Source organism: Vombatus ursinus, unplaced genomic scaffold (assembly GCF_900497805.2).
Source record: "Vombatus ursinus unplaced genomic scaffold, bare-nosed wombat genome assembly UNPS02000749.1, whole genome shotgun sequence".
NCBI lineage: Eukaryota > Metazoa > Chordata > Mammalia > Diprotodontia > Vombatidae > Vombatus > Vombatus ursinus.
The window spans coordinates 18389389-18411161 of NW_020940527.1; the positions used below are offsets into that span (position 1 = coordinate 18389389).

The window sequence follows — 21773 nt, forward strand, 5'->3', positions numbered from 1 at the left end:
CTACTAACTAGCAATGTGATTATGAGCAAGACACTCCGATCTCTCTTTCCTCATCTGTGAAATGATGGGGTAGGAATAGATAATCTCTGAGGGCTCTTCTAGCTCTAAGATCTTATGATTCCCTGGCCAGAGAGCATACATGGAGGAGAGTGCAGGGACGCTGGGGGAAGGAGGAGGTGACAGAGAAAAGAGAAAGGTCAGAGGGAGGCATAATGATCACATGAATAACTCTCCTGGTCCAAGACTATTTTAATTCAACAAAAACAAGTCTTTACTGAGATCCCTGTGTACTCAATTCTTTGGGGTCACAGAAGGCCACATGGTCTCTGACCTCCTGATAGGATTACCTTTAAGAACCAGAAGTTTAAAAGTTGGTATATGTGTGCTAATTAATAGAATTAGGAATATATGTTCACATAGTTTGTACAAATTTTCATGAGCAAGCATGCACTAAAGGTATGCTTCCTGTTATATTAATGCACAAATGGGAAAACTGAGGCAGTTAGTGATCCATTGAGCTACTTGGGGTCTAGTTATATAGCACTTAAGAGTTTGGATTTGGGGGTTCAAGGAAGGGATGCTTCATTTGGCTCCATCTCCTAAATTTCTTTGTTAGGGTCAGTCCTCCCAATTGGGAGAAAGTCCTGGCTAGGCAAAAGGCAGAGCCGGTCTCTTGGAAAAGTCAGCAAGGAAAGAGCACCACAAAGTCATGTGTACAAATTCTGGGTGACGGGAGTGAGGGAGACACCAGCTGTGGTGGCTGCTTTAGGAGAAAACAGTAATTAAAGCTACCTGGGACAAGACAGAAAGACTCTTCATCTGCCCTCCAGTCTGTTGGAGTCTGCTACAAACTATCTAGCTCAGGTCGTTCTATAATGACGTGAAATAGGCTTAGATACTGCCTCTGAGACTGAATTGGCAGATAAACATTGTCACTGTCCAAATTGCTTTGGGGTATTCTCTACAACCTTACTCCCTCCACAAACAGTTATCCCTTCCACATTGAGACTTTCCCCATCACGGTTTCACTGTATCACGAGTTGGCATAAGAAATTAAATGGGAATTTTGGGGGGAGTTTTAGATGACACGTGAAAGCTAGCAGACAACAAAAAAAAAGTTTAGAGACTCAAAATGCATAAAATAGATATATATATAGTATTATATAATATCAACATATTTTATCTTTTAATACCATAATAATTCAGAATTCTTCTCTGATATGAAGGAAGGGCCAAAAACTGTTGGGTGGATTTTCCAGATCATGGGGGTGCTGTGACATGGAAGGGATAATTGTCTAGGACTTCAATATAGGCTACACAAGATCAAGTAATGAATCACAAGCATTTATTAAATACCTATCATGTACTTAATAAATGTATCAGGTAATAGAGATACCAAGACAAATTATATGCTCCTTGCTTTCATTGAGTTTACATTCTATGAGGGATATGCCATGTACATATATAAGCATATTCAGGGAAAAAATCAAAATAAATTCAAGGTAGTTTTGAAAGGGAGGGCGGTAGCAGATGGGGAGATCAGGAAAAGGTTTCTTGCAGAAGGTAGAGCTCCCCTGGGAAACACAGAAGCCATATAAGCTTCTAGCTCCCTGTCCTCTGGGAGGCATAGGCAGTGAGCACCAGGGAAGACAACAGGGAAAAATATTAGATCACTATAGTCAAGTCATTGCAAGCCTCTGAAAAGCTAACCTTTCTTCCTCCTTTCCAGTTTCTCATAGGTTATACCAGTAAGGCTGTGCCAGCCAGACAAAAGGGCTTGCCCCGAAGGCAGGGCAGGGTGGCTCTAAAATATTTTCCTGATTCTGTGTAGCTCCTGATGCCCAATTCTGGAACTGTCTCAGTGAAGCCATTTTTTCTTTATTTTTTTTATGGCATTTTTCCCCACTTACACGTCCAGACAATTTTTAGTATTCATTTTTTATATGCATATAATCATGTTAAATATATTTCCACATTAGTCATGTTGTAAAAAAAGATTCAGAACAAAAGAGAAAAACCACAAAAAAGAAAAAAGAAAAAAGAGAGAAAATAGTATGCTTCCATCTGTATTCAGACTCCATAGTTCTTTCTCTGAATATGGATAGCATTTTCCATCATGAGTCTTTTGGAATTGTCTTAAGTCATTGTATTGCTGAGAAGAGCTAAGTCTATCAAAGTTGATCATTGTACAGTTGCTGTTACTGTACACAATGTTCTCTTGGTTCTCCTCACTTTATTTAGCATCAGTTCATCTAAATCTTTCCATGTTTTTCTGAAGTCTGCCTGCTCATCATTTCTTATAGCACAAGAGTATTCCATTACATTCATATACCACAACTTGTTTATCCATTCCCCAATTGATGGGCATCCCCTCAATTTCCAATTCTTTGCCACTACAGAAAGAGCTGCTATAAATATTTTTGTACATGTCAGTCCTTTTCCCATTTGTATGATTTCTTTGGGATATAGTTCTAGAAGTGCTATTGCTGGGTCAAAGAGTATGCACTGTTTTATAGCCCTTTGGGCATCATTCCAAATTGCTTTGTAGAATGGTTGGATCAGTTCACAACTCCACCAACCATGCATTAGTGTTCCAATTTTCCCACATCTCCAACATTTATCATTTTCCGTTTTGTCATGCTAGCCAATCTGATAGGTGTGAAATGGTACCTCAGAGTTGTTTTGATTTGCATTTCTCTAATCAATAGTGATTTAGAGCATTTTTATATGACTATAGATAGCTTTACTTTCTTCATCTGAAAACTGCCTGTTAGTATCCTTTGACTATTTATCAATTGGGTAATGACTTGTAGTCTTATAAATTTGACTCAGTTCTCTATCCATTTTAGAAACACTGCATTAAGGGCTTCTTACCTCCTAAACTCCTTAGACTCTTAATTCTCTCAGAATAACACCTAAGGGTACAATTTTAGGAACTTAAAAGGATTTTAAAAAAGAAATCAGAAGGGGAAAAATGTCACTCAACTGGAACAGGAAATTACTTCTCTGGTATTTCCTTTTCCTACTCTAGGCTGCTCACTTTCTTGCTCCCAGTTTATCTGGGCTAATAGGAACCTGAAGTGATTTAGCCAGAGCTGGTTAATCAGCAACACACAGGCTGTTGTTATCTCCGGTGCCTGATTCTCAAATCCTAACTGATTAGTTTGGGGTTTAGGTCAGAGTACAGGCCAGGATGTGTTATAGGAAAGCAAAGTTCAAATATCTTACAATTGAGACAGGATAATTGTTAGCTCCCCATTTTATAGGTGAAAATACTAAGACCCAGAAAGAGATAAAGTGACTTGCCCAGTGTTACAGACTTAGTTATTAGCAGAGTTGGGCATATGATCTGTTGATGGTGGCAGAATTGGGACTAGAACCTAGGTCTCCTAATTCCTAGTTTAGTGTTCCTTTTCTTGGACCTGGAGTCAGGAAGACCTGAGTTCAAACCTGGCCTCAAGACACAGTTGAAAATTGGGCTAACTCAGTGATCCATTGTTCGCAGACCTGCTTGTCAATCAGCGTTGGGGGAGGAGTCACCCGGTCTGCAGATTTGTATTACCTGCTCTTTGTCACGGACCAAATCACCCCCTCCCGCAGCCCACCCCTCACTCCCCCGCTTTGTACCTAATAACAGTCATGCATAGGCAATTTGGGAGAAACTGAGATGCCATCCCCTTTTGCTGAACTGAACTTATCCTAATTGTCTTTATCTGGTTACAAAAATTATCAATAAAAGCTGGCTACATTTTGAATCCCTTGCTGGTCTCCAGTGATCAGCCCATCAATGTAAATACCTTGACATACTTTTAATTCTCTTTGTCCTGAGTTTTGCCTCCTTAATCAGGGCAAAATCAAGAATAAAGAAATTTCTTTTCAACAACACCAGCTACATGACTCTGGGAAAATCACTTTACCTCTGTTTGCCTCAGTTTCCTCATAACAAAAGCACCTACTTTGCCAGGTTATTGTAATGATCAAATGAGATAATAATTGCAAAATATTTACCACAATGCCTGGCACATAGTAAAATTATGTAAAAGTAGCTATTATTATTATTACTATTATTAATTATTCACTATGCCATACTGCAAGTCGGCTCTTTCAAACTTCAATTGAAGTATTGTAAGTTCTGCTTTTGATTCAAGTTTGATTCAATTGCTGGTTGCTGCCTTCATTAAATGCTATTAACACATTAAAATGGGTAAAGTCTACTGGAGTAGGGGGATGAACTATATTTGGGTTAAGGCTGATTTTCTTTTAATTTCCATTGATGCATTAAAAACTCTTGGTAAGAAAAGCAACTAACTTCCTTACACTGAGAATCCATTAGAGTAATATGAATATTAGTGCTAGAAGGAATCTGAGGTTAGGAACAGAAATGTCAGCATATACATGTAATAGTATCAAAAATAGCTATGTTATATCACTTTAAGTTTTGCAGAGTGCTTTACATATGTTATTTCATTCAATCTCATTTGATCCTTAATTAGCTGCTTCTTTCAAATCTCTAGTTTGATTGCTACCAGCCTTTTCTGTCCCTTCTGTGACCTGGGGATGAAGAATGACAAAGGAAGAGCACTAACAATGACGACAAAAGACAGTAGCTTGAAGTCTGTGCTCCCACACTGTAGTCCTAAACTAGTCATTTATACCCCCTCTGAATCTGTTTCTTCATCTGTAAAATACCTACCCTATAATAGGGTCTTAAGAGCCTTTAAAAGTGCTATAAATATTGCCATTATCCATCCTCTTATTTTTCTTCATGGTCTTTATAGTTGTATCACTTTTTCTGGCTCCTGCAAGTCTGGATCTCAGATCTCAGATCTGCCCCAACTCTCCCTTTCCCAAACTTCCCAGAAATGTCATTCTTCAGTGTAGAGACAATGGTCTCTGAATTTTTTTTCTTTGGTAGTCTTCCTTCCAAAGTTTAATTCAAAGTTCTGCAATCTAGGCTGGTACAGCTGGAATTCTTAACCTGGGATCCAGATAGATTTCATGGGGTATGTGAAGTTGGATAGGGGAATAAATTAAATCTTTATTTTCACTAGCCTCTAACTGAAATTCAGCATTTTCTTGAACTATTTAAAAGTCCATAGGCTTCACCAGATTGTTAAAGGGGTCCATGACACCAAAAAAGGTTAAGAACCCCTGTGCTACCAGGACAAAGGTATTATATAGGATCCAATAAGATGGGGAGCTAGCAGATCTTCCAGTTCTCCCCACACCCCCCTTCTTTCCTCCTCCACACTAGTATAATCCTTTTCATTTATAATCTCCACTCCCATGCAAATTAGCAACTCCACTCTCCTCCTGCTACCCCCCACCTCCCTATAGCAAAGAATGAATATTCTCTAGGTTCTAGGATTGAGATCTCACTTTCTTGCATAGGTACAGACAAACGAGTTTTGGATTATGGAGAGGGGATCAAATACTGAGATTACTGAAGTTGTCATAAGAGTGAAAATATCAGTTATCAACTCTGGGCTTCAAGTTTCCTTCTTACATCTGAGAACGACCCTCAGGGTGATGATATTCAGTAATCCCGAAAAATCTACCCACTGGAACTCAGTCCATGTCTATACATGAATCACACGTGGGTCTCAGATACCCATCTATCTGCCTGCTTAGTCATTGTCCACCACCACCACCTCCTTCCGTCACATCCTGTCCCCCAGCACAGGGCTCCAAGTTGCAGAGGAGAGAATTCTTGTCTGGGATATGAGAAGAGTGATGGCGAAGGCGGGAATGGAGGAAAGTCCACACAATCAGATTCCGAGTCCCAGATTAAAAAGGGGGAGAGAGATGGATGTTGGAGAAAGAAAAGAATTGAGATGTAAAACTATGCCCTTTATGAACTGCTCAGTGGGGAGAAGGGGGGGCGGGAATGATCAGAGCCCAAGGCTCTGCTGCGCCTCGAAGGTCATCATTGCTGCTGATGCTGCAGGGGAGGGATGTGGCGACCCTAGGCTATAGAATTTGTAGTTTTGGAAGAAGGAAAATTCTGAAATAGTATGCACTGGGAGAGGAGGTCACTGGAAGGACTGAAAGTAAAGGACTTCCTCATTCTCCTTATCCATCTACACCAGGCTGTAATCCCAGTCTAAATCAGTACAACTTGAGAGGTCTGCGGACAGAAGAAGGCAGGGCCGCCCAGCGCTGGCAGAGAACTGGTTCCGCAACCCAGGGGCCTTCCCATTGGCTGTCGTAGGTATCATTATAGTCAATCTGCAACATGTCCTTCCACCAGAAAATTAAATCCCTCAGGAAAGATCTACTCCCTTTCACCCTCCCCGTCCCCCGCCTAGCCTAGCTAGAGGGCACTACCAAAAGAAGGTCGAAGACGTACAGGACACCGAGAATAGGGAAGGAAGGATGGGAGACAGAGAAGGGGAGGGGAACGGGGGCGGGGACTGCGGATGGATCTACGGTGGTGCAGCGACAGTGGGATCACCTTGAGACTGCGGCGTTGGGAAGCGGCAGAAGAGCTTTCGCTTCGGCCGTGGACTCCTCGTGTTTACAGCTCTTTGGAAGGAAACGCCTGCGCCGCGAGGTGAGGCCCCTGTTGCAACCTCCTCTTTCACCTAGCATACACTCAGACCTGTTCAGGAGATGTATATTTTTGAGAGCCCTGAGAATGAAGGGAGGCTAGGCGACTCCCCTCGCTTTACATCCTCCCCACCCCACATTCCCCCCCCCACACTTTCTTTCCTGTGCACAATTTCATCTCATTCCATCTCAGCTCCTCTGATGCTTCCTTTCCCAGCCTGTTTCATCCTTTTCCAGCCCTTCTGTTGTATTTCTTCACCCCCAGAGTTCTTCGTCTCATCACTCTCTTCATCACCCACCACGTCTCTTCTGGCGTGTGAGTTCTCCCCTTTCTTGATTTTTCTCCTACTTCCTAGTATGTCTCTTCCTTAGCCCTTCTCTCCAGTTCCTTCAGTGTGTCTCATCTCCTTTTCCATCACCTTTCCCGCTCTTGTGGTGAGTGCTTTCCTCGTTCCCTCCGCCGTCTCATCCTCATACCGTCTCTCTTCGTGTTTGCTGTGCCCCTTCCCATCCCCCTCCCTGCTCTTGGCACATGCTCTTCCCCTCCCCCATTACTTCTCTTTTAGCTCTTTTGGTGCATGCTCTCCCCCTCCCCCTCCTAATTATCCTGGTGTAAGCTTTTACCCATCCCATCCCCCTCCCAGCTCTCTTGGTACGTGCTCTTCTCCCCAATTCCTTCCCCCTCCTAGCTCTCTGGGTGCATGCTTTCACCCCTCCCCCTCCTTTTATCCCCCCTCCTAGTTCTCCTGGTGTATATTCTTACCCATCTCATCTCTCTCCCAGCTCTCTTGATAGGTGCTCTTCCCCTCCCCCCATTTCTTCCCCCTCTTAGCTCTCCGGTTGCATGGTCTTCCCTTCCCCCATTTCTTCCCCCTCCTAGCTCTCTGGTTGCATGCTCTTCCCCTCCCCCCATTACTTTCCCCCTCTCATCTCTTTTGGTGCATGCTCTTCCCCCTCCCCCTCCTTTTCTCCCCCTCCCAACTCTCCTGGTATGTGCTCTTACCCATCTCATCCCCCTCCCAGCTCTCTTGGTACGTGCTCTTCCCCTCCCCCATTCCTATCTCCCTCCCAGCTCTCTTGGTACGTGCTCTTCCCCTCCCCATCTCTGCACTCCTGGTGCATACGCTCTTCTCCACCCCCCCACCCACTTCGATCCCGTCGCAGCTCTCCTAGTGCATATCTTTCCCCTCCTCCCTTTCATCCTCATCTTCCGGGAATGTTCTTTCTACTTTAGTTTTTAATTTGGTCCCCACCCTTGCCAATCTCATCGCTGGCTACTTGGTCCTTCAGAGGGAAGAGTCTCCCTAAAGCATGCAGACCTCAAGGCACTGGCAGACCTGGAGATGACAGACATAAGAGGCCAAATGGCCTGGTTAATTGAGGCCTCTGTGGTCCTAGAGTGAGAGCATCTCAGACTCTGCCTCAAGCTTTGAAGCCTGGCTCATCCAGACCCCCAACAAATGCTTTCTTCAGTGCTCCCCTTACATTCAGTCATGGCAAAGATCAGGCAGGACTTTTCCCTTTTCTCCCTCTTCTTGGGTTTTAACAGACACCAGACTATAAAGTAGTTTTGGGACCTTCTGAGTTTTCGATTCACCAGATGGAGGCTTTTCTTCTCCCCCTCCCCAACACTGCTGTGTGCTACTGTTATACCCATAGAAAGCATGGTGTCTAGCTGAAAGTTATAAATTTGGGATGGGAGGAGGTGAAAGGAGAGTTGCCCCTGATTATTTCGGGCAATGTAATAGGGTACAATTACATAATCCTTTCCAGTAGTGAAGGGAAGGTGTTTTCTTAGCATTTTTTTCTTTAAAAGTTTTCATAATTTCCTGTTTTCTCCAGTCCTTGATCTCTGTGGGGACAAAACACTGAGTGCAGTGTCTTGCCTCAGAATCTGAGGCTTAGTCTGGGCTGTATTTACCTGGTTTGAAATTCTCCCTTCCCTTTTTAGGTTAAGTGCCATGAGTAGAGGGAAAAGGGCAGCCATATGCTTTGGTCCTAGGTCTAGGACCTTCCCCTGGATTCAGACATTAGGGCTTTTACATGGTGCTTAAGTAAGAGTTGGATGAACCGTACTTCTCCATCTCCATCTGTCCCACATGCACGTAGCTTCTGGTAACTCGGTGACTTTGGACTGCTGACTGGCTGCCTTAGGAAAGTGTTACTCATATTTTATGCATCACTCTTCCGCCTCATGATTCAAAAGATTAACTTCTCATAGGTTTGGAAAGAGAGTATGAAACTTATGAGGGAAGGTTTTCACTTGTGTCCCAGACAAACCTATTTGCAGAGTTTCCCGCACATTCTCCTTACTTTCCTCTACTTCTTCTGGTATATTGAATACGTTCATTTAGTGCAGAGACTAACGAGCATCATTTGGGGGTGAGGGTAACAACAGCAGGGAAGGAAGAAAATGTATGTAGCTACTGGATGCCTACTTCTGCTGCCATAAAGTAACATAGTAGATTACAGGATTTAAATGCCATAATTTTGTATATTTTCCTTTGCACTAAAAACGGCAGATATGGGGTACTTGTGGTAATTCCTCATGGTCATTGATTTCCAGCGTAGTAGTAATTAATAAGCATTACTGTTTTCCTGAGTGTGTTACAAAAAGTTAAATCTAATGTTGCTCAGAATTGAAGCTTCCAAATAGTGTTTTTTGCTAACTGAAGAAGAGTTCAAGAAAGTCTGTTTTATCTTGCTCTGATTTAGGACAAAAATTCAAGTTTGAACTCACTTTCCTGGAGATTATAAGCTCCTTAAGGGCACAGACTGCTTACTTCTTATCTTTAGATCTCTTTATCCTGGCACAGAAGTGTTTAATAAATGCTTGTTGAATCTAAGTTTATGTGAAATAAAGGCATTTTGGTGTTTTCTCAATTAACTAATATCTTGGAAACCCTAGGGGACCTCAGAAGAAAAGACTAATCTCCCGAGGTGTGCATTGTTTACAAGACAGCTAATAATATTGGAAAATATCTATGCAAATTCCATTGGGACACAAACTTCTTCGTGTATTGGCATCTGTTGGGTTTGGGCAGAATATAAATCAGGAAGGATTTGTTCTCTTTTTAAGATTACATTGTCATAATTACAGCTTCACTTAGACTGGCAAAAGTTTATTTTACTACTCTCCATGCTCCCCTCATTTACCAATTCTGTGTGTATTTTTTCTATGGTATGGCAAATTATTATTTTATCATTTTGTGTGTCTTTTTCTATGTACAATAGAATGTGAACCCCTTGAGGGCCAGAGCAGTCTTCTTTGTGAAGGCATCCCATTACATATGCTAGGCTACTAAATAAATATTTGTTTTAATTGATTTCATATTAGTCTGATTGTAAGATAAGTAGGTCTTAGATTTGCCTGCTTCCATAATATGTAATACAGCTTCTGCTAGCAGATAAAATGAGTTAATTGTTTGCCCCCTACAGCTAAAATGAAAGTAATGGAGTCCAGGAACCTTCTGGTGTGTAAGGGTGTATCTGTTCCCTAGGGCACAGAAGAGGGCGGGTCTGATAACTCCCTGCTGCACTGTTGGTTGCAAAGGTTTTGTTCTCTATATCACAATCACAAGAGGTGATGAAATAAAGAAAGTTACTTCAGAGGAAAGGGATGATTTTAAAATTGTCACTACCAATTTGAGCGAGAGTAATGTTTATTCAGGATGGCTTATCCATTCAAGATAACAGCTTATGAGAAAGCATTCTTTTTTGTGGGGTAAGTGAGGAAATTTGCACATTTAAAAGCTCCCCTCTATTTCTCTTTCAGAGTCAAAATGAATTATGTTCATCTCCCCAAATAACTTCTTGAAGCAAAATTGTCATCCTGACTAAATTCAACCTCTGTTCTAGGTTTCAAATTTCTTGTCATGTAGTGAAGTCAGTAATAAGACAGCAGAGCATTTCCCTCCTGCTAATTAAAATAGAATGGAGGGTAGTTATTAATAGCTCATTTTCATGTAAGACTTTAGGGTTTTCACAGAGCTTTTCCTACCATGTGAGATATTTTACGAATGGGGAAACTGAGACTTAGGTGGTGACCTTATTTCTACTAAGTAAAGTATCTAGGTTTCATCCTCACTATTTTTTCACGAATTTGAAATCGAGAAATGATTATATGAAACCTCATACAGGGGCTTTTTACATCCAATAATTCAACTTGAAAAGAGGAGATGGAATTATAGCGTTTAATTGCCTAAATTATGGTATTTAGATCATCAATATAGGGATGCTCTCCTAATACTTTTGGCTCATACTTCTCCAATTTGGTTATTGCATTAAAGTGAAATACTTTAGTTGATAAAGGAGAAGTTTATTATAACTGTTAAAACATTGTCTGGTAAAGTGAATAATATGACTTAAAAAGTTTTAAGATGTGAATTCATACATATTTAGTAGTTTGAATTGTTTGCCTTCACTCCTCAAGTATTCATAGCATTGACCAGGGTCCTTGGAGAGAGCCTTTAACTACATTAATTTCTTAACAAGAAAATGAGGAAGCAGATAAGCCTAGATCAGTGGGGGGGAAATGCTTATGCAAAGTTTGACTTGCAATGCCCTGCTTCAATTTTAATTTTACTTTAATCTCTCCTAAAAGAAAATCAGGGTATATTTGACTTAATTCAGGAGAGTTAGATAAACATAGAAAGAGAAAATGCATCTTTTCAAATTTTTCTTTAGCTTTCTTGAACTCTTCAAATCTATTTAGGATATGGGGAGAGAATATTTCAGTCTTTGAATGTTTTTATAAAAGGCACCAAGTCAGTCTTTCATAAATGATTTTGCAAGGTTCACCAGATCAACAATATAGAGCATTGCATACAGAGATCTTGAAGGTGTAAGGGACTAGATAGAATCTAGAATCTTTTTTAAGGTTATACATATCTGTTACCAAAAAAATCTGGTATCTTATTTTCTCATGACTTTTGTGTTTTTACCTTTTCGGATGGCCTTATCACAGGGAAATTCCAGTTCATTGAGAGTTCTGAGTGACTGAATTTGCTTAAAATTTTTTTTTTAATTTGATTTTTTAGACTATGCTGTGAGGTGCAAATTATTGTGACCTTTCAGTGGCTTTTCAAGCTTGGATCTTGAACCAACAGATTGCTCTAGTTTGCCTCCCAATGAGGAGAGAGGACTGAGCAGCTTTGGAGGGTTATTTTTGGCAGCTTAACTGCAGTGTGGTGTGCTGAATGGCACGTAGGGAGACTGCAGTACCTGCCAGTGGCCAGCAAGCAAAGGAAGCCAAACGATCCAGGAAGAATTTAATATGGGGGGGGGGAGGGCAGCTGATTGGTAGAAGTTTTAAATGAATGGGAAACCATTTGCTTGGTAGAGCTAGGAGGTAGACTGGTTCAGAGGGCCAATTAGACATGGTTTAAAGACAGATGTAGTAAACTGGCTATGATGAAGTGGTGGTCAGATTTCAGGAAAGAGTAAATTACTTTATTGAGTTGGGGGAGGGGGTTTGATTCTTCACAGCATATGGACTGCTGAGGCAAGCCAAAGAGGCTCAATTCATGGGAATACTAAACTGCCCTAAATCCAGATAGATTTGCCTTCACCTTCTCTAAGCACCTCTATGTTATGGCTTAAAATGATTTCACTATGTATGTGACTTATGTACACATGGTGTCTTTCCCCTGAAGGGAAAGGAGTACATAGTGGAGGAATCATACAACTAAGCTAAATGTGTTCAGGGTTTCCCAAAGCAGGGGCTGTCAAATTCCAAGGCCCAAATACTATTTTTGTATGACCTTCAAGCTAAGATGGTTTTTACATTTTAAATAAAGTTTTATTGTATTTTAAAATGTAAAAAAAAAAATTCTTAGCTTAGAGGCCAGTCATCAACCCCTTGACAGTCTAAAGATAATTTTCTTAATACAGCTATCCCTTTTGTGTGTTATCCATGACATAATTTAAGAACTGTGGGAATGGAAGAGAGGCAATGTTATTTTTGTCTTTGTATTTCCTAGTGCCTGACTTATAATAGGCATTTAATATCTGCCTGTTGTTATTTACCTTTTTAAAGGAGGGGGGGGAAGGTCCATCTACTCAGAAGCTGCTTACTTTACTGCTATTTGCTTCTTTTTTTATTAATGATAGGGTCTTACCATGGCAAAACACAGAGAAACTATCTCGGATATGATATTGTGTTTAGTTCTAAACATCAGTTTGAGAAAGACGTTGATAAGATTAAGGTGACAGGAGAGTGAAGGGCTTTGAGCTCATGTCATATAAAAAGCATTTGAAAGAATGGGGAAAGAGAAGCTCCAGGTTCAAGTTTTGGGATAGCTGTCATAAAGAAGAGGAATTTGATTTTGTTTATTTGGAGTCAGAGACCAAAACCAGGAGAAGTGAGTGGAAGTTGCAAAGAGAGAAACTTATACTTGATGTCAAAAAAGTATCAGTTTGAATCTGTTTGGTCACTTTATGTCCATGTCACACAAGAGTTTATTAAATATTTACAGTATGCCAAGCACTGTGCTAGGCTCTGTGAATATAAAAACAGAAACAGTCCTTGTCCTCTATCTAGGTGCTCACATTCCTCTGAGGCAAGCAGAAAATATGTATATATTAATTTCATGGGGGCAGAAAGTAAAAGATCAGGAAAGAGAAGAAGCACTTGTGCTGACCCTTGAAAGACTAGGAATTCCTAAAGGCACATTGGTGGGGAGGGAAGAGCTTTCCAGGCATGTGGGACAACCTGTGCAAAGGAAGAGAGGTAGGTAGGAGATGGAAAATAATGAATCGTGAAGAGCAAGTAGGCAGTTCTGGTTAGAACACAGATTATGTGAAAGGAGAAGTGATATGAAAAATGGTCAGAAAGACAGGTTAGAGCCATGTTGTGAAAGGTGTGGGCAGATAGCAGGCAAGGATGGGTTGTAATATGCATCACTGGAGAGAACTTCGAAATCAGTGAGATCACAGACTCATTTCTGAGTGTCCCACATTCAGAAAATACCGATTAGAGCTGTCCAGAAGTGGAAGGGACTGCCTCAGGAGATAATAGTGGTCTGATCTCCTTTATCAGAAGTCTCCAAGCAGAGCGCTAGATGACTACTTAACATTTGTTAAAATAGCACTTTGGGGGGGAGAGGGAGAGAGGGTTAATGGAGTGGGTTATTGAATTCAACTCTGAAGTCTGTAATTCAGAATGTGGGCCTTAAAACTACCTGTGAAAGTCTCATTTTGGAAGGAACATCCATGCTGCCTATTGATACAATCTGATACGTAGTTGTTCTTCCAGGAAGCAATTGCATTATTCAGAGGGCTTAGCCTTCATTGCCACCTGTATTATAGATAAATGTAGTTTCCCACCCTTTAGAATAGTTCCTGTGAAAAAGTTCTGGAACAAAGCTGGTTTCTGTTTAAGATTAGTAAGAAAAATGTGTACTTATACCTACAAATGGTGAAGCTTCTGTCTGACCAAAATCCAGAGCAGATCCATTCTATTGCTGAATACCTCTGGTTTCTGACCGAAATTCTGCCAGCATCCCATTAAAGTAGGTTTAAAGCTGGAAAAGATTTTGGATGTCAGCTTGTCCAGTTTCCCCCTTTTACAGATAAGGAAACTGAGGCCAAGGGAAGTTAAGTGGTATGTCCAAGGTCAGACAGGTTGTAAATTCCTTTGGACCCATGATTCAAAACCACATCCTACAAAATCTGTCATGCTTTCCGTTAGGCCATGCTGGACCTCAGGGTTTCTGAAAGGGTATGTCATCTTAAGTATCTTTCCTGTCAAAAATATGATGCCTTGAGAATTCTTGTTTCCAGACCTCTGCCAGTAAGTAGTAAATCATTCACTTAATTCCTGTCAGTAGGAAAAGAACCATAGAATTTCTATCAGTAACTCATCTAGTGGGAGTGGGGGGGGAGGCGACATACCCTGTTAGGGTTGGTTGGTACCATACAAATTATGTCTAGAATTCCCGGTTGGATAATGACTTTATGCAAGTTGGAACCAGGATTAGCCAGGCATGCTAATTGGCAAAGGACTTGAGACTTGGTGAAATTGAGTTAGAACAAATAATGAACTGAACATTCCTCACCCATAGTTAGGTTTAGAACTTACAGAGTGATGCAGGATCTAAGAAGCAAAATGCTTATAATTTTAAATAATAGTTTATTTTTTCTCCAACTACATATAAAAACAATTTTTAACATTTTTTTAAAGTTTTGAGTTCCAAGTTCTATCCTTCTCCCCCCACCCCCACCATGGTAAGCAATCTTATATAAGTTAGAAATGTGCAATCATGTAAAACAATTCCATGTTAGTCAAAATACCTATAATTTTAAAAATTCTTACCTGGTGTGCAAATAAATATTATTTATGATTAAGAACAGGGAAAACAGTGTGGAGAACCCAGGAGTATATTGAAGTGAAGTGGCAAGTTAGCCTATAGGGTGCAATGGAAAGAACACTGACTGGAGAAGAGGAACTTTTTGCAAATCCCCTTTCTAATGCTTACTCTCAGTGTGACAATGGGGAAGGCACAGCCTCCTTGGGCCTCTGTTTCCTTATCTGTAAATTGAGAATTGAGTGAGATGACATCTAAAACCTACATTTCTGCAGTTTTCTAGGTCTGTAAACCTTAAGCTTTAACTTGTTTAAGACTAACTCTGGCCTTGTGGTAGGTGTTTTCAGTAAAAAGAAATTATGAATATGTGTAGGATGGATGAGAGTGAGTCATGAGAAAGAAAGAAATGTGGAAATGACAGTTCTGAACAGCATCAGAATGATACCACTTATTGCATGGACTGAGTAATTTCTAAAAAGTGTGGGTTTGTAGGGGTTTTTTTGGAGGGGTGCATTAAGGAAAGCAGCAAGTAATTATATTGGTTCCTCAGGAGTCCAAGAATCTTTGAGGGCCTACCAGAGGTTCCCAAACTTATTTGGCCTACTGCCCCCTTTAAGAAAAGAAAATTACTCATCACCCCCTCTGGAAATCTACTTTCTTTAACCCTTTAAAGGTTTTTTTTTTAATGGTGCTATTTTTAAAAAATAATTTTTTTTTAAAATGACATCTTAAATTTAATAATTTATTGTAAATTTGTGGGGGGTTTCCTGCACTGAAATTTTAATAATGCAATATTATGTCATGTAACCATGTAACATCATGTTGTAAACAAGTCATTACGTGCACATATTCCTGCTGATGCATGCTAGCCTTCCTGACAACGCACAACAGGCTTGCCTGCCAACGCTTACTTATTAAGACCTGTTGGCTGACTTGACCACTGATCAGTTATAACTTCCATTTTGTGGGTTTTTGGAAAATAATGTAATCACCATGACTTTAACTCTTGTTGACAACAGATGAAACTTGTACACATGGTTTTTCGAATTTTTCTTACCTTTCCTTATGCTTCCGCCCCCTTGTTTTTATTCAGTGCCCCCCAATTATACCCAAGGCTACTATAGCTCCCCCTGGATCATTCTAGCACCTCCCCAAGGGGTGGTATTACCCACTTTGGGAACCTATGGATACCCTTAAGAGGAGGAGTTTGCTTTTCTTTGGACTTAGTGATTGATTCCATATCATATAGTAAATGTTCCTCAACTTTTTCTAAATCAACTAAGGATTCAGAAGGAGTCTTGACTCTCTTCCTACCCCCCCCCCCCACCCCAGTTCTTTTTCTACTTGCCTGAAGAGCTCTGAGCCTGGTTCTTGGACAAATTAATTAATGGGCAGCTGATTAAAAATTGCCCAGCAAGTGCCTTTTTGTCATACTCCTGGTTTAGCCAGTTCCATTCTTGATAGGTTGTTGTGGATTAAGATGACAGAACTAAATATGATAGAAGCTGGCTCTAATGAAAAAATCTCATTTTTCATAAAGGTGTCTTCATGGCTTTCAGGAAGATCCTGCTGCAGTGGCACAGACTTGGGACTAGGGCATCAGTATCAGGAAAGATTCTTTGCCATTATAAATGGAGAAGTTGGATAACTACTAGCTGGAGGTGGATTCTGCATGTCTTTGCCTCTTGAGGAGGGTACAGTAATGAGTCAGCTGCCTGATAAGCCATGTTGCATGTGCTGTTAGGAAGCTATTCTGAAGCCTGCCTGGTAATGGGAGAGGGGAAGTGAGCTACAGAGGGAACTTCTCTGATATTGTATATTTCTGGCTTCCCACAGAACTTGATTGGGGGAGGAGGGTGTAGGACTGGAAGGAGAGAGGAGGATATTGATAATTTTTCTCTGTTAGAAGCACAAAAAGCTAGTTAACTACTAGAAAGCTATGCATAGCCCAGAGGAAATCCTGTAGACACATCAAGTAATCCATCTTAGTAATGACAAATTGGATTTTAATCTGCGTAGTATACAGGTACCTGAACATTCAGTGCTGTGCTAAGTTATATGGGGTTTACTAAATGTTGTATGATGGAAAAAACAAGGAACTTGGTCTACTCAAATAATTATATACTGTCATTTATTTGCTAATTGTTCATGTATTATTGCTTCAATTTTGCAATCAGTTATAAATATTACAAGAATTTGGGGAAAAGGGGTCCTTTCCAGCTTTATTGAGCATCAGTAAAGTCTGGAGAGGTTGAGGAAAGTTTCATGAGAGATGGGAATTGAGTTAGAGCCCCAAAATATTGATAGGATTTAGATAGATACTGGGGAGGGAGAAGCCATTCTAGCTAGGGATACTAGCATGAAAAGAGCTTGCAGGCATGTTCTAAAAATAGTAAGGGAGACTTGTTATGGGTTAGAATTAGAGAATAGTGAAATATAAAGTTGGATAAGTTGGACCAAATAAGATTGTGAAGTACCTTGAAACTGAGGTATTTAGAAGCTGGGATGACATGGGGAGAAGTGGAGAAAGAGCACAGGAATGGGAGCTGAAAGACTCATAATTCTGGCATCAACTTGTTCTTTATTTGGAAAGTCATTTCATTTCTAGGCCTCAGTTTCCTCAGCTGTCAAATGAGGTTGATCTAGACCTCCTAAGGTTCTTTTACCCTATGATTTTTTTTTTTATTCTATCACTGTTAGGCTTGTTAATCTTCCTTTTAAATCTATATGATGAAAGTCATGTGTGTCTTAGATTAGGCTGGTTGTGGGATGTAGCATTGTATATGTTATGGTAATAGTAAATGTGGATGAGTGACAAGAGTGGTATGTACTTCTATAATGCTTTAAAAAAAAGCCACTAGGTGGCTTGATGACCTGATTTATGGGATTTGTCCAATCCTGATTTAGGAGACTATTATAGTAGTAATCAAATGAGAAACTTTATGCTCTTTGCTCAATCACAAATTTGAATTCTAGGAATATGTTGTAGAAACCAAACCTTAAGAAAAGCATTTGTTGAGAGTTCTTTTGGTCCCTGGAGTGGAGACCAAGACTGGGGGCATTTCTCCTTCTATCTTTCTTCTTCCCCATAGCATAGGAATTTGGAAAAACTAAACAAACGAAAAGTTGAGTTTAAGGAGTAAGTTGAATTACTAGGGGGCTTTTTATTATTTTTATTATTATTACTTAGGGCCATCCCTGGTGGGATCAAATCACTATTTGATATTAGTTAAAATAAACACTGTTGGTACTAGTGGAAATAAATGCAGAAATATCAGAAATAGCTAGATCTGAAGGTTTTATGAGGGACAAAGAAACAACTGATGGAAATACCACAAAAGGGTTGTAAACATAATGTTGGTAGGTAAACAGTCCTATTCAGTTGAATAAGTTGGAAAGTATATGTATGCGTATATATATATATAGCCAGTTGGTGCTGTGATCTCCTGCTACATCTGAAATAATTAGGAAAAGGGATAGAGTTGAAGAAAGGGTAATAAGTGATTGTGTAACAGGATACTTGATGACAAGGCAATAATGTGTCTGCTTTTTAATACCCTAGGAATAACTGCTTTTGCAGTCCACAGACCACCTAATTAGTAAGGCAATTCCCTCATAATCTCAATATCTGGCTTTTCATGCATTTCAGAAACTAAGATATTGCTTCTATCCTTTTACAGCTCTTCAAGGCACTGCTCATTCTACTCTTCGGGGTGTGCTTTCCAGTTTGGGTCACAGATTTTAAGTGGAAGCAGTAAGAAAAATCCAAATCACAGGTATCTGATTCTTTCCTTGCACATACCTATAGCCACTACTACACATGGGTTATTTTGTCATCTAAGTAAGATGCAAGGATCAGACAGTATGAGTGTTTTGTTGTTCTTAAATGCGATTGCAGCTCATTGCCCGATCTAAGAGCTTAGTCACCTCAAACCTAGTGAGAGAGAAAATTGTAAGAGTGAAATTACTTATGGCCCTGGTGATACTAAACCATTCCTTAAGTAATCTTGCCTCTGTACTACTGAAATATTCAGGCAGGCTAGTCATCTCTATGGAGGTATCAGGGCTGGCCATTAGTTGGAAGGAATGTCAGTGTCTGTCTAATCCAGCGGTTCCCAAACTTGCTTGGCCTGCCACCTCTTTAAAAAAAAAAAAAATTATTCAATGCCTCTCTGAAAATCTCTTTAACCCTTTAAGGTTTGTTTGAAATTTGTATCATTTCAAAAAAGAAATACATAAAATGTTTTTAAAATGACATCTTAAATTTAATAATTTGTTGTAAATTTGTGGGGTTTTTCCTGGATTGAAATTTGATGATGTCATGTAACCTTATAGTATTGTATAGTAAACAAGTCATTACATACATATATTCCTGACAATGCATGGCTGCCTGCCAGCACTTGCTTGTTAAGACCTATTGGTTATAACTTGCATTTTGTGGGTTTATTTGGAAAATAAAGTAATCATTACGACTTTAACTCAGTTACACAACAGATGAAACATGTGCAAATGTTTTTTTCAAATTTTTCTTATTTTTTTATCTTATCTTTCCCTATGCTTCCACTGCCCCCTTATTTTTATTCAGTGCCCCCCAATTGCACCTGAGGTTACTATGGCCCACAATCCTCAGTGGACAATCACTTTTACATCACAGTGAGTGGCCATCTAGCCTTTCCTTGAAGACCTGTAGACCAGAAGGAAAACAATTCATCTAGAAGATTCCCATTTCACTTTTGGATAGCACTAATAGTTGGGATCTCAAGGTCAGATATTTGTTTCAGGCTCTCATCACCTCTTGCCTGGACTATTACAATAGCCTGCTGGTTGGTCTCTCTACTTCAAGTTAATACCCCATTCAATCTATCCTCCACTCAGCTGTCGAATTGATCTTCCTAAAATCCAGGTCTGACCACAGCCTCCACATACACACCCAATTCAGTAACCTTTAGTGGCTCCCTGTTACCTCCAGTACCAAGTATAAAATCCCATTTTGGCTTTTAAAGTCCTTTATGACTTGGCCCCTTCCTACCTTTCTCATTTTTTATACTTTACTCTCCCCTACATACTCTTTAATCCAATGACACTGACCTCCTTGCTGTTTCTTGCACAAGATACTATATCTCCCTACTCTGGGAGTTTTTGAAGTCTTGTTTCTCATGCCTGGAATTCTCTCCCTCATTTCTTCATCCTAGCTTTCTTACATTTCTTCAAGTCTCACCTGCTGTAAGAAGCTTTTCCCAGCCCTCCTTAATCTTACTAACTTCCTTCTGAGAATATCCCTAGTTTATTCTTTATGTTTTGCATCACGTAGATGTCTGCATGTTGTCTCCCGCCATTAGATTGTGAACTCTTCAAGGGCAGAGACTTGTCTTTTGTCTTTCTTTGTATTCCCAGTGCTTAGCACAGTGTTGGCACATAGTGGGCACTGAATAAATGCTAGTCAACTGACTGCTCCTTATTCTGCCATTCGAGGCTTGAACAAATCTGATTCTCCCTTCCATGTGACAGCCCTCCAAATATTTGAAGATATTTATCATATTTACCCTGTCTTCTCTAGACTATATGTTCCCTTTCATTCAGTTGTTCCTTGTATGATATCATCACCATCCTTTGGGTGCTCTGCAGCTTAACAATGACTTCCCCTAAATTCCAGAGCTTATAGGTCTCTGAACACAATAGTCTAGATAGGGTCTAATCAGGGCAGACTCCATTAAAGTTTATTTTACCTCTTTCCTGGCCGTGCTATGGAACCTTTTGCTTTCTTGGTTGTCATGTTACAACACTGACTTATTGAGCATATAGCTCCCTACAACCACCAGGTTTGTTTTCTGCTGCCTGGTCATTCTTTTCCCATAATCGTACTTGTAAAGTTGACCTTGTAAACCCAGAGTATCAGATTTTACATTTGGCCTCATTAAATCTCATCTTAGTTGATTCGGACCAGTGTTGTAATTTAAGATCTTTGATCCTTGGAATTAAATCCTGAAATTTTGAGAAGCATGCCATTTCTGGCTTTATTCAAGTCATTGATAAAAAAATAATGTTAAGTAGCATATATAGGGCCACAAACATACATGTGGGACCCTGCATTAAGGGAGACCTCCTTTCAAGGTGGCATCTAACCATTAGTGATTATTCTTTGGTCTTGATCATTCGAACAATTCTAAGTCCACATAATAGCACTGTTGTCTAGTTAACTTCTTTCACTTGTTCCACAAGAATAGCATGAGAGACTATGGAATGTCCTCCGTTTAAGTAAGGTGAACTAATGCACTCACTGATCAATCAGTATTTTAGGGACCCTTTCAAAAAAGGAAGTAAGGTTTTGATGAAAATAATACTGCTTTTTGGTCATTACCACCTTCTAATTAATAGGATTTAAAGTTGAAGCTTCGAGATCATCTAGTTTCTCTTATACTCTTCCCCTGTCTTACATCTGGAAAAACTTAGGCACAGAAAAATTAAGGGACTTTCCCTTAAGGTTACACAGGTGGCAAGCACAGCTGGAATACAAAGTCACATTTTCTGATTCTTACATCAGGGCACTTTCTCCTACACTCCTGGGCTGTCTTGTATGGAGGTGATTTTTTATAGGTTAGCTGGTATCATTACTATAATCATGACACATCGATATTGTGCTTGAGCATTTACCAAAGGCTTTCCTTACAGCATCTCTGTGAAGAAGAGTGCATGAGGGGGTCAGCTAGGTGGCACAGTGGATAGAGCACTGGCCCTGAAGTCAGGAGGACCTGAGTTCAAATCTGGTCTCAGACTAAATACTTGGCACTTACTAGCTGTGTGAAACTGGGCAAGTCACTTAACCCCCAATTGCATTACAAAAAGCAAACAAACAAAAAAACAAAAGAGCGCATAAGGGCTGAAAATTATAAAGCACTTTATTTTATTTTTTTGGCTAGG

General features: G+C 40.1%; 1 protein-coding gene across 1 annotated transcript in view; it reads left to right on the forward strand.

Moving 5' to 3' along the window:
- Positions 1–6479: 6479 nt before the first annotated feature.
- Positions 6480–21773, forward strand: part of PKM (pyruvate kinase M1/2) — a 41327-nt gene continuing 26033 nt past the window's right edge. Inside the window, exon 1 of the mRNA XM_027859126.1 lies at positions 6480–6553. The gene's annotated coding sequence lies outside the window, so the exon portion shown is untranslated. The remainder of the gene's footprint in view (positions 6554–21773) is intronic.